The following is a 13,892-nucleotide window of genomic DNA, read 5'->3' as shown; positions in this document are numbered from 1 at the left end:
AAAAAACAGACAGTGTTGGAACTCTTTTAAACAAAATAATATATTCCTCTATACACAATCATACAAACCCCCCCCCCTTTTTTGTATTTATTTTTACTCGCATATATATATATATATATACGTATAGATGTAAGTATGTACATATACGTATGTATTTATGCACATATATATATACATATAAATATATATACACACACACATACATACATATACACACACACACAAACATATATATATATATATGTATACGAAAGAGAGATAGAGAGAGAGAAATCAGAAGAGTGTTGCCCAACAACAGCCCTGAATCTAGTTACTAAGGTCATCAACTCCATTACTAAAATATACCAGTTGAAACAAGTGGGAGAGATAAAGTGATTAGTGAGGAAAAGCTGGAGCTGTCGAACCCAGCTCAAATGTACTGCACTGTTGAAAGAAGAAGCTGATAAATGGCTTTTATCTAAGTACTGTTTGTACTAAAGTACTTTCAGTGCACTAAAGACGACAGGAGAGTTTTGTTGCAAGAGAAAGAAGAACAACAGTAAATTTTCCTCTCTTGTGAGAAATTAGATTATAGCATAAGTATTGGAAATACACAAGCAATTTAAAACGGTGAACTCAAAATTATTCTAATTTCGAATCAATATATGAATTTCAAAATTTGTGTAAGGTTGCAAGTTGTGAAAAATTACAGATTTTTATTATGTGAAAGATGAAATATCAATTTTAATTTAAAAAAATATAAAAAGCATTTTGCAGATCAGAATCTTTTTTTTTTTCTTTCTTTTCTTTCAGGGTGGTAGAAATAAAAGACAAGCAAGCTAAATATTGTAATCATCATCATCATCATCTTATGCTGATTGTAGGGTTCAACAGGATCCATTGGGTTCGAGGGCTGCTATTTGCTCCAATGTCATCTTTGGTATGGTTTCTATGGCTGGATGCCTTTTCTAACACCAACCACTTTACAAAGTGTGCTGGCTATTTTTTTTTTTTTTTCCCTTAGCACTAGAACTATAGAGGTTGCCTCCTTTTGGGCTTGATAAAACAAAGCAACAGTCAAGTATTGGGGTCACCTCCCACCAAATTTCAGACCTTGTGCCTATATTAGGAACCATCATGATACTGATAATGATGAGGAGCAGACAGAAACATAATCTGGAAAGGCGGCGAACTGGCAGAAACATTAGCACGCCGGACGAAATGCTTAGCGGTATTTCGTCTGCCGTTACATTCTGAGTTCAAATTCCGCCGAGGTTGACTTTGCCTTTCATCCTTTCAGGGTCGATAAATTAAGTACCAGTTACGCACTGGGGATCGATGTAATCGTCTTAATCCCTTTGTTTGTCCCCTCTATGTTTAGCCCCTTGTGGGCAATAAAGAAATAAGAAACATAATCTGGAAAACAAATAGGAGTTACCATAGCAAGGTTCCTGCAATGGTGGTAAAATGGTACTGCAGATAGAGATAAAAAAAAAAACCTCAGAGACAACCCTGGAGAAAATGGAAGAAATAGGGGTTGATAAAGAAACAATATTAGGTAGCAAAAAGTAAGCTGTACATCAGGTATACTCAGCAATGAAAGAAACTGAAAGCAAGAGGTTTCCCAATGTTCTGTAATGTGAGGAAGTATTCTAGATTACTAAGCAATGTATGAGAGTGACTAAAGATGTTGGTGAATAGTGTACCGGCCCTCAGTGATTCCGGGGAAAGATATGGTAATGTCCGTATGAGAGGTTGCTGAATGTATGGGAGAAAGGAAGTGGCTACCCAAGTAGTCTCAACACATTGGATCAACAGCTGCAATGGACAGCTACACAGTTGAAATCACTTGTTAACATCATCATCATTGTCGTTTAACGTCCGCTTTCCATGCTAGCATGGGTTGGATGATTTGACTGAGGACTGGTGGACAAGGTGGCGACACCAGGCTCCAATCTGATTTGACAGAGTTTCTACAGCTGGATGCCCTTCCTAACACCAACCACATGATTTCTTTTAACCCTTTAGCATTCAGATTACTATCAAATGTAATGCTTATTTATTCACAGTATCTCATAGCTTTGAGATTTCAATGATGTGATTGTTTGTTTTTAGAATGACATTGTAGGGTAGCTATGAGAGGCCAAATCTGGCTGGTTTGCATATATAAAACATGTAAAATATTTGGGCCAGATATGGCCAGCTTATATGCTAAAGGGTTAATGTTAATTTACATTATTGTAGGGGTTGTTGTTGTTTTAGTCCCTTTCCAGACCAGTCCCTGGTCCAGCAGACTCGCAATCAAATGCATTCTAACAGTGACCATCCCAACTTTTTGCAGACACAATACATCCCAGTTTTAGAACAAGCTCACCATGATGAGGCAACTGAAAGGACTGGTGGCTGGAAGGGAATTTGGCCGTCAAACACTGCCTCAGAAAAACCATCCCAACCATGCCAGCATGGAGAGGTAGATGTAAGACAATAATGATGATAGGGTTATCTAGGACTATATTATCCCATGTGTCCTTCCTTTATTAAAAGACAGTAGAGAGATTTGGCTGTTGTTTACATGCTACAGCATTCTATGGAATGTCCAAATTTACAAAATCATTCCATCATGAGTTCACCCATAATTATTAAAAACAACAGCAACAACAACATTAGCATCAAAACACCTCTAAAACAGAGCTCCACATTATTCATCAACTTCATTAAGTCGTTAAAGCAATTCTATCATCAAGATTATTTCAAATTTATAAAGGTTTTTACAAAAATATAGATTATTTTATCTGGTTTAAAGTTTGAAATTGAATATCAATTTCCTCTCAAATTTTTGTTTTATTAAAATAATTTTTGTGCTCATTATTATTATTATTATTATTATTATTATTATTATTATTAAAGAAATCATTAACTAACCATGTTGCGATATTTTGTTTTTGTTTCTTTTTCTATCAATGGTGAAAAATTAATTAATTCATGATGAATATTAACGAAATTATTAATAATATTGATTGCTGGCGTAAAGACACAAAGCAAAATTTTGGAGAGAAGAGACAGGAATGGGGTCAATTAATCTACATTTCAGTAGGTTACTGGTATGAGCTGATAAGTGGTCACTCAAAACATTAGAAATGGCAGCCAAATTCCCCCAAATAACACCCTACCATCTTAAAAAAAAAAAAGATAGATATAGGTGCAGGTGTGACAAGATGTTTGCTTCTCAACCACATGGTTCCAGGTTTAGTCCCACTGAATAGCATCTTGGGCAAGTGTCTTCTACTATAGCCTCAGGCCAACCAAAGCCTTGTGAGTGGATTTTGTAGATAGAAACTGAAAGAAGCCTGCCATATATATATATATATATATATATCATGTTGAACTGTTAATCCTTACACATTTTTTCCCCTCTTAATCCTTTGTCAAAGAGCATAGGCTTGAAATGTCAAAGACTTTTCCATTCTTCCTGAGTGTTAAACTAATACACCTGCTTGTTGTTCTCTCACCTGTCTTCGTCTTTTGTTTCAAATTTTGGCACAAGGCCAGCAGTTTTGAGGAATGGGTTAAGTTGATCACACTGACCCCAAGACTCAACTGATACTTATTTTATTAACCCTCAAATGGATGAAAAGTAAAGCCGACTCTGGCAGAATTTGAACTCAGAACATAAAAGACAGATGAAATGCCACTAAGCATTTTGCTCAGCATGCTAACGATTTTGCCAGTTTGCCATCTTAGAAAAATATGATAAAGATTACCAGTTTTTAGGAGCAGTAGCTTCCAATCCAATAAGAAATGTCTCAAACTGTGGTGACCCACCCAAACTTTGCCAGTAAAAAAAACAAAACAAATGTAAAATGATGATGATGATGATGATTATAATGGTGAATATGAGCAGCAACACCACAGTCATATTTTGCACCTAAAGTCATTAACATATTTTATCCTTGTTTTTTTTCTTCTTTTTCTAAGCACCAGTATAATGCTACCTCTTTCTTTTAGACACTGTTGCTTTGTATTAAATTTCTTGCATTATACACAAGTAAATACGGTTATTCTCTTTGCTGGTATGGCTTTCTCATGTCTGGAATCCTAACGCATATCTCATATTTCTAAATCTTCCAGATACTTCTACACAGTCTATTTCATGGGGGTCAAGTCATACAGAGAGGCTACATGGCTTCTTTTAAGGAAATGATTATACATAATAAATAAACATGTGTATATGAATTTCAATATTTAACAGAGACATTTGAGACTCTAATGAGAAGCATTAGAAGAATTGTGCAGACATGTTTGTTTGGGTGTGGCTATCAGGAGTTAACATAGCAGAGTAAATTTGTACAATGAATATATATAGGGGTGGCAGCATATCCACTTGGTGTACATTTCCTAAACAGCTTCTGTTCTAGGACTGGCATGTCTGTCAGTCACTGCACTGAAATGTGCACACAATCACACACACACACACACACACTGGAATAAATGTACTAAATTCACATGTGAAAGATTACTTTTTTAAACATCCACTTTTCCATGCTTACAAGGGTCAAATGAGATTTGTTGGGGTAGATTTTCTACAGCTGGCTGCCTTTCCTGTTGTCAACCATCACACGTTTCCAAATAAGGTAATATTTCCCCATGGTCAGACGTGCTTGACAGGAGACGACATTGCTTGTATGACGATGTTCATTTACAACTATCCCAACATGTGATGTCAAAACAGGGGCGCACACACACACACACACACACACACACACACACACACACATATATTCTTTTACTTGTTTCAGTCATTAGACAGCAGCCATGCTGGAGCATCACCTTGAAGAATTTTTAGTCAAATGAATTGACCCTAGTACTTTTTTTTTTTTTTTTAAATCTCACTACTTATTCTATCAGACTCTTGTTGATCCATTAAGATACACATGTACACACATGCCTGTGATATATATATATATACATAAATATATTTATATACACACACACACACACACACAAAACAAGCTTCTTTCAGTTTCCACTTACCAAATTTACTCACAAGGACACTTGTCCAAATTGCCATGTATGGAAATGATCCCAAAATTTCATTGTTGCAAAGAAAGTTTCTTGACCACACAGCCATGTGTATCATTTTCTTTTATCCACCGAAGTAATACTTCCACTAGCGCAGTTTGTAATTTGAAATCTCCTGTGGGAACATATCTAAACTAGGGAAAATATCACCTTGCTTAGAAACAGGGGAAATTTGGTGACAAGGGAACATACTGCTGTAGAATGTGTGCCTTGACGAACCATTTCCATGTATGCATGGAAAAGCAGATGCTGAAACAATGATGATGGGGTAAATATATATAGAGAGGTAAATGGTAACAAATACTCTTTAATTTACAGATGTTCACAAACAGAAAGACAGAAACATGTAAAAAGACATACACACACACAGGTATGGCTGTTTGGCTAAGAAGTTTGCTTTCCAATTTCGAGATTTGGGGTTCAGTCCCACTGAGTGGCACCTTGGACAAGTGTCTTCTGCTATAGACTCGGGCCAAGCAAAACCTTGCGAGTGGGTTTGGGAGATGGAAACTAAAAGCAGTCCAATGTAAATATTTATCATCATCATTTAGTGTCTGTTTTCCATGCTGGCATGGATTGGATGGTTTGACCGGAGCTGCTAAGGCCAGGACCCACACCAGGCTTCATTGTCTTATCTGGCATGGTTTCTATGGTTGGATGCCCTACCTAATGTCAACCACCCCACAGAGTGTATTGGGTGCTTTTTATGGGGCACCAGTTCTGCTGTAATGGACAGGTCTTCTTGAGTGCAGCAAGGTACCAGATATCTCAGTCCTTTGTCATCCCCTTTGTAAGGCTCAGTGTCTTGAGATCATCCTTTATATGCTTCTGTTTTAGCTGAAGAATGGACAAAAGTTCCTTTGGAAACAATTCAAACTTTGTACGAGTCCATACCTTGTAGAATTGAAGCTGTAATTACTGCCAAAGGTGGTCCTATCCCATATCAAAATAAATTTGTTTGAAATTCTAAGGTGTTTCCATTATTTTGTCCAGCCCTGAATATATATATAAACACACACACATACACACTTTGACATACATAAACATCTTTACAAACATATATATAAGTTCAAACTGTGCCAAATAACATGATAGATATACATAGACAACATGGTACTTAAAAGCTGGTCAGAGATCAGATAAGAGGATGATGGTTAGAAGCACAAAAATACAAAATTAAGGATCTGGAAAACCCATACTCTTAATCATGAAATAAATCATTGAGGAAAGGAATGTCTATGTGCTTGCAACTCACTGGAAATAACAGTCAAATCTCACTCATAATCACATCCTATCATCTTAAACACAAAAAGAAAAGCTGACATAGGCTATAGTAATGCTTTGGATATACAGTCTGAATAAAAATGATGGGATGGTCAAGGCTGGAGTGCTTTTGAACATAAGTTTGTTTGATTCAAACTGAACAGGGATTACAAAACAAGTCTGGACTTCAGCTGACCAGAGTTGGCTAAAATGTTGAGTGAGAATCAATTGTAATCCTTAAAATTATTCGATGTGGCACAATTGGTAAGTTCCCAGGGAACCAGTGGAGTGTGGGGCTAATGGAATGAAATGGTTCCATGATTACAGATTCAGCTTTTAGCTAAAACATTTCTGGGGGTGGGGAGGAAACTCCAAAAGTTAAGGGGTGTCAGGGGTAGGAGGCAGTGGTAGTGACATCATAAAGTCTAGTTTTACATCTACAATTTGCACAAGTAGTTGGCGACAACAGTGTAGGGCAGAGGAGGAGAAAGTCAGGATGGGTAGGGAGGAGTAGGAGAGAAAGAGGATGAAGTTGAAAGAGGGAGAAGAAGGGCAGAGGGGAGAAAGAGAATGGGAGGGGGAGATGAAAATATGTTGGGAAAGGACTTGTACTTGTTAAAAAGAGTCTGCAAGAAAAGGGGGGAAAGAATACATTGTGCGCGCATGCGAGCGTGTGAAAGCTATGTAAGCATTTATGTGTGTTCATGCGTGTGTTAGTAAAACAGATGGAAGTAAACTTGCAAAGGCAAAAAAAAAAAAAAAAAAAAAAAAAAAAAAAAAAAAAGAGCAGCAACTGTTCTTAGCATGAATTTCAAAAATTGCATAAAAGTAATATTTCATTTAGTTATATTGAAAATACACAAGCAAAAGAGAGGGGGAGACAGAGACACAGAGTAAGGCATCTTACATAACAAAATACACCACACACACACACACGTGTATACAGACATACACACACATCTTTACAAACATGAAAAAAATAGCATTTGTTCTGAAAAAATACATAATGCTAGTAACTGACATACATATATGGGAATACTACAACAAAGTCTCCAAAAGCAGTGGGGAACATCATCATCATCATCATTTAACATCCATTTTCCATGCTGCATGGGCTAGATAGCTTGACAGGAGCTGGCAAAGCCAGGGGCCTCACCAGGCTCCATCGTCTGTTTTGGCTTGGTTTCTACAGCTGGATGCCCTTCCTAATGCCAGCCACTTTACAGAGTGTATTGAGTGCTTGTTACATGGCACCAGCACGGGTGTTTTATATGTGACCAGTTTATGAGAACCACATCATAGTCCTCATTGATGAAACATCCCTTCAAAGACTTTCCCTTCATTGTTCATATACAATTCGTCATGGTCCTCATTTATAAAAGAAAGATATAAAGAAGTGATATCCATCACTGAACTAACCGGATGTTTTGGCCTGAGGTTCTCTGGTTGGGCTAGTAGGTTTTTTATGAAGAAACTGAAGAGAAGAAAACAAAAGAAACATTGTTATAGAAGGAATTCAAGATAGGGAAAAAAAAATTGGAATATAAAAAAAAAAACCAGGATAAATTTCCATGATATATTCATGTGATAATGGATATCATCAATCATTATCAGGTATTTTACAGTCAGTATTCCATGCTGACATGGATTATTTCATCATGTTGAACTGTTAATTCCTACACATTTTGCTCTCTCTGATTTTTTTTTTCTTTATTCTCTCTCCAATTTTTTCCTCTCAATCCTTTTTGTTGAAGAGCATAGGCTCAAAATGTGGAGAACTTTTCGGTTCTTCCTGAGCATCAAACTAATACACCTGCTTATTGTCCCCTCACTTGTCTGTCTTTTGTTTTCTGTAAATTTGGACTATGGATTGGATAGTTTTTCTGAAGCATTGTGTTGTTACAGCCAGATGCCCTTCTTATAACCAACCCTTTTATTTGCCTCTTACAACATGCAGAAACATGGTGTGTGTGTTCTATAACCAGGCTAACAAACAGTTGAACAAAGAAAATCTCCAGCCCATAGCTTTTAGACAAAGCTAAGTTTTAAACAGTAGTTCAATAGTGAAGACTACATCAGTGGTGAGTATGTGTGGATAATGTCAGTCGAATGATAGCTAAAGAGTGAGGCTGAGCATTGATTGCTATTGTCATCATCACCACCATCGTTATCATAACAAAAGACTGGCCTTTCACTTTAGAGCCAGAAAAGTTTTCATCTCCCAGGAACAGCTCATGTGAAACCCACAACAGAAAACTACTTCCACACACACATTCTAGACTAAATGCAAACAGAGACTATTTTGATTAGCATATAGTCACAAGCACCTTTAAAAATTCACAATTATGCTATGTCTCATCTCTGTTTCTTATACTACTGCTACTACTACTACTACTACTATTGTGATTTCTACTCTTTAACCCTTCAGCATTTAAACAGGCCATATCCAACCCAAATATTCTAACTGTTTTATGCTCAAACTGACCAGAACTGGTCTCTCACACTTACCCCACAATGTCATTCTAAAAATAAACAATCACATCACTAGAATCTCAAAGCTACAAGATAATCTTTTCTACTCTTGGAATAAGGCTCGAAATTTTTGATTAGATCACCCCAGTACGCAACTGGTACTTAATTTATCGACCCTGAAAAGCAAAGATGACCTTGGTGGAATTTGAACTCAGAACGTAAAGACAGATGAGATACCACTAAGCATTTCACCTGGCGTGCTAAGATTTCTACCAGCTCACTGCCTTCAAAGCCACAAGATAATGTATGATTAATTCAAAACAATGTGAATAAATTAACATTGCATTTCACACAGTAATCTGAATGCTAAATGGTTAAAACAAACTGGTGAGATGCCACATAGGCACTCCAGACTCACTCATCACTTCTCTGGTCCCTCATACTATATTGTAGTACTTATTAGTGGTTTGTTAGCTTCATTCTACACCACCCCACTATCTCATCATTTCAAATACAATCATTTAGCTGAATTAATGGGTAACATTGATACCCCATCACAGACTATATAATATTGACCAGTGCTTTCAATAATCTACAGAGTCAGATTAGTTAATTCAAATTGATTTAAGGATAGAATTTTTGGTGTAAATTACTGATTGGTTTTTAATCTTCCCAATAAATCTGTTGGTGTCCAGTTTAAAATCTTGCTGCGTGTCCCCTGCTGTCTCTCATCTATATGTATGGCTATCTATGTTCATCTATCTCTTGAATATTTCAGATGCCAGCTTTCTGTTTCTTAGTAAAAAAATATGTAACTTTTTTTTGGAGTTTTTTCCCCCCTAATTCAAACTTGCTTGTTATCAATTTTCAACATTTCAAACATATGCTACACCACATACACATACAAATAAAGTATGGTAATTTCACACTTGTGTAAACTACATAGAAAAAGGTACTCAATAATTCTGGATAGAGTAGAATAGCAATATTGATGCAAAGCCTAATAAGTATGAGTCACTACTCAGAGTACTTCACCCTGCAGTTGCAGCAACTTTGTTAGGAAACAAAAATCTGTTTTGAATAGATGAAAAAAAAAAAAAAAATTTATGTGGCTGTGTGGTAAGTAGGTTGCTTACCAACCACATAACTCTGGGTTCAGTCCCACTGTGTGGTACATTGAGCAAATGTCTTCTACTATAGCCTCGGGCCGACCAAAGCCTTGTGAGTGGATTTGGGAGAAGGAAATTGAAAGAAGCCCGTCTTTCTCTCTGTGTGTGTGTGTGTGTGTATGCATGTGTGTGTGTGTGTGTATGTATGTATGTATATGTTTGTGTGTCTGTGTTTGTCCCCCAGCCCTCGCTTGACAACCGATGCAGGTGTGTGTGTATATATATATGTAATGATAATGAACATGCACACACACACAGATATCCCTCTACATTATGAAAACAATGGGTTCATGAAAATCTCGCATCAACCTCAAGTGCCATAACAGAATATGATATTTTTTTGTCTCTTTGACTTCTTATCTAACATGGAAGTGGATGATAAGAAAATACATTTCATGTTATGGAAAACCAGCCAACAGCAAGATTTTCAGGATTGCAACTTTTCTCTTAACACCAGGGATGTTTCATATATATATAATTGCACTTTGTATGTAAAAGCTATTTTCTTCCTTTCATTTGTGAATTGATTATATATATATATAGGTTGTTAAATTGATATATTCAGTTGCTAATGGGTGTCAGTGACTGATGGTTGCCCAAAATATCACAGTAACCCATCAGTGAGTGGAGAATTAAAAGAGAAAAGAAAGTGAAGAGAGTGAAAATGAGGCAAAAGACAAAGATACACATGAGATTGTAAAAACCAGAAAAGGCAAAAATTCTAAATGTCTTGTAAAGCTCAAGGAGCTGGTGCTTTGATCAGGTGCCAAAGTGTTAAAATGGATAAAAGATATCTCATCTCTGGATAAGACAGTCTATCATAAGTAACCTTTTCAGATCATCTACCTATTTCTAACAGCTTGGAGAACTTGAAGCAATGTGGAATAAGAGGGGTTTTTTTCATTTTGTTCCATGTGAGGTGGAGGCCCAGATATGTAGTTAAGAAGTTTGCTTCCCAATCACATGGTTACAGGTTCAATCGCACTACACAGCATCTTAGGCAAATTGTCCCCTTCTGTGACAAAAGCCTTGTGAGTAGATTTTGGAGATGGAAACTAAAGAAGACCCTTGCGTGTGTATGTGTGTATGTGTGTGTGTGCATTGACATCATGTGATACTTGTAAATGAGCATCACTATGGTGTTGTTGGTTTCCAGTCATCCATGAAAACATGTCTTGTCATGTGGAAATAAATACAGAATAGCCAAGCGGATAAAATGTTTGACTGCCTGCACAGAAACCAGGTGTTTAAAGCTGAACATCGGCATTACTATCATTTTAACATCTAGTTTTCCATACTAGCAAGAATCATATATGGCTGTGTGATAAGAAGTTTGCTTCCCAACCATGTGGTTCAAGGCTCAGTTCCAAGGCGTGACAACTTGGGCAAACCAAAGACTTGTGAGTAGATTTGATAGGGGAAAACTGAAAGAAATCAGTCATATACATATGTGTATTTATGTATGTTTGTGTGTGTGTCTTTGTGTCTGTGTTTGTCTCCCACGACTGCTTGACAAGTGCTGTTGGTTTGTTTACCTCCCTGTAACTCAACAGTTCAGCAAAAGAGACCGATAGAATAAGTACCAGGCTTTAAAAAAAATAAGTGTACTGAGGTCAATTTGACTAAAAATTCTTTAAGGAAGTGCCCCAGCATGGCCACAGTTTAATGCCTGAAACAAGCAAAAAAATAAATAAATAGGACAACCAGATGCCCTTCCAGTTGTGAACCCTCACCTGTTTGCAAGTAAGGTAATATTTCCCCATGGCCAATCATATTTTCAGAGAAGATTGACAACGAACGACACTGCTTGTATGAGGGTGATATTCATTTACAACTACTCTGTGATGTCAAAACAAAGATATACAAATACACCCATGCAGGCACAAATATATATACAGGCTGGGTTTCTTTACACATCCATTTGCAAAGTTTAGCCAGTTTTTAGTGGAGAAGAAACAGAGTAGACACTATTAGGGGAGAGCATATTGAAAGAACTGGGGTGGGTGGGGTGGCAGTGAGAGGAAGAGATTAGTGGTTAGTAAAAGAGGGAGGAACAGAGCGGTAAGGGTAATGAGGTGCATTGAGTAAAGAGAGTCTGGTGGAGGGCCATCCCAAATTATAAGGACAAGAAGGGATGAAAGGTGTGGGAAATGGGAACTTGTAAGAGAGAAAAATGTGCAACTTTGGAATACTTGATGAAGGACCCTGCCTTAAATATTTGACATTTCTTCATCTCATCTACAACACTTCATTTTGTAGTTCCAATCCACTTTTAGCATTCACATGACTTTCACTAATGTACCAATTCCAATGAGTGTCTATCTTTAACATCTCCTAAAAACCTAACTGTAAGTTTAGTTATAAAGTATCTAAGACTTGCCAGGTATGTTTGGTTCTAATGAAGGTGGGTGTGTCTCCAGAAGTCTGACTTGCACATCATTTGATTATCATGTTAGTGTTTCCTAATAAGGATAAAGCTAATTAGGATTAAACATTGTTCAGCACAAAAGAATTTATCCAAAAAAAAAAAAAAAAAAAAAAAAAAAAAAGACAGAAAAAACAAAAGAAACCATGAATGGAAATAATACAACAGTGTGTGTGTGTGTGTGTATGCGTTTAATTTTCTCCCTGTTTTATTCTCTCATGGAAAAACAACACCCAAAATTCTATTTTTGTATTTATTTGCGTTGAATAAAATATGTGACATTTTGTTAAATTACATGCATGTGCATAAAAACATGTATACACATACATACAAATATACACACACATATGGAAGCAGGAGCAAATTTCTAAAGCTAGACTGTAAAATACAATGGTATATTATTAGTCTCAAGGGTTAACACAATGCAAGGATGCATGGTCTCTTTTTTTGTTAAAATTTTCTAGCAAGAGTGCACACACACACACACACACACACACACAGTTACAAGACTGGGTGGGTCTCATAGCACATCATCACTTGTTGCAGTCCTTTATCATCTGACATACAACAGCCAATTCTATTGTTGTGTATTTAGTCATCATTACCACAATATATGTCTGTTTATCGAAAGTGGGACAAACGCAACACATTGTTATAGCTCATGTTGTCTTGCAGACACAGCAACAGAGAAAAAGTAATCAACTATGGTCATTGCATATATCTTATAGCGTATTGGAAGTATTTTATCATGCCACTGGTATTAAACAAGTTGTCCTATGTGAGGAAGAATTTGCAGTTACAACCCTCACCGATGGTGAGCAGGCTTGTAGAGACATAGATTTTGCTTCTACATTCCAGTCCATGTTTGCCAGGATTTCTACTGTCTGTTGTCCTTCCTATCCTTATCATCTTGTACAGAGTGTACCACATACACACATATGAAGTCTGATCAAAAAAGTTATCAGGATTGTTGCTATGGTAACGGAACTAAAGTATGTAGAGTGGAGCTATTAGGCACAAATTGATCTTGAACCCTGTTGTGCATGCACACTCGGTTATAAAGTTCTCACCCACTTCTGTTGTTTATAGCAGCGCTTGGAAGTAAAGTGTGGTCATTTCAAAGAGAAGATCAGGTTTCAGCTGAGCAAGATTTCCTTGACTGTGTTGAGGAAGATGAAACTTCTTGAAAATGGTCATAACAGGTGATGAATTGTGGGTCTATGGCTATGACTCCAAGACCAAGGCTCAGTCTTTGCAATGGAAGACCCCAAACAAGATTTCATGACATTGAAGAAATTCAAGAGAATGTGACAAGGCAGCTGTTTGCTATCCCAAAAAAGGAGTTCCAAGAATGCACTGGATAATGTGTGTGGCTTCAGAAGGAGATTGTTTTAAAGGAGATTAAATGCTGAATGGATATGTGTTGCAGTTTTCTTTTTATAGCTCCAGTCCTGATATTTTTTTTTTATCAGACCCCATACAGACATGCATATATATATATATAT

At 36.8% G+C, this 13,892-nt stretch overlaps 1 protein-coding gene across 2 annotated transcripts in view; it reads right to left on the bottom strand.

Moving 5' to 3' along the window:
* The window catches only part of LOC106880847 (DET1 homolog), a 133,156-nt gene that overhangs the window by 94,006 nt on the left and 25,258 nt on the right, over positions 1–13,892 (bottom strand). The window contains exon 2 of one of the 2 annotated variants that reach the window (XM_014930980.2): positions 7,741–7,795. The exons of the other annotated variant lie outside the window; for it this stretch is intronic. The gene's annotated coding sequence lies outside the window, so the exon portion shown is untranslated. The remainder of the gene's footprint in view (positions 1–7,740; positions 7,796–13,892) is intronic. 2 annotated transcript variants of the gene reach the window in all.

Source organism: Octopus bimaculoides, chromosome 15, assembly GCF_001194135.2.
Source record: "Octopus bimaculoides isolate UCB-OBI-ISO-001 chromosome 15, ASM119413v2, whole genome shotgun sequence".
NCBI lineage: Eukaryota > Metazoa > Mollusca > Cephalopoda > Octopoda > Octopodidae > Octopus > Octopus bimaculoides.
Note: the sequence above shows the minus strand (reverse complement) of the source record. Positions and strands in the feature narration are given on the sequence as shown.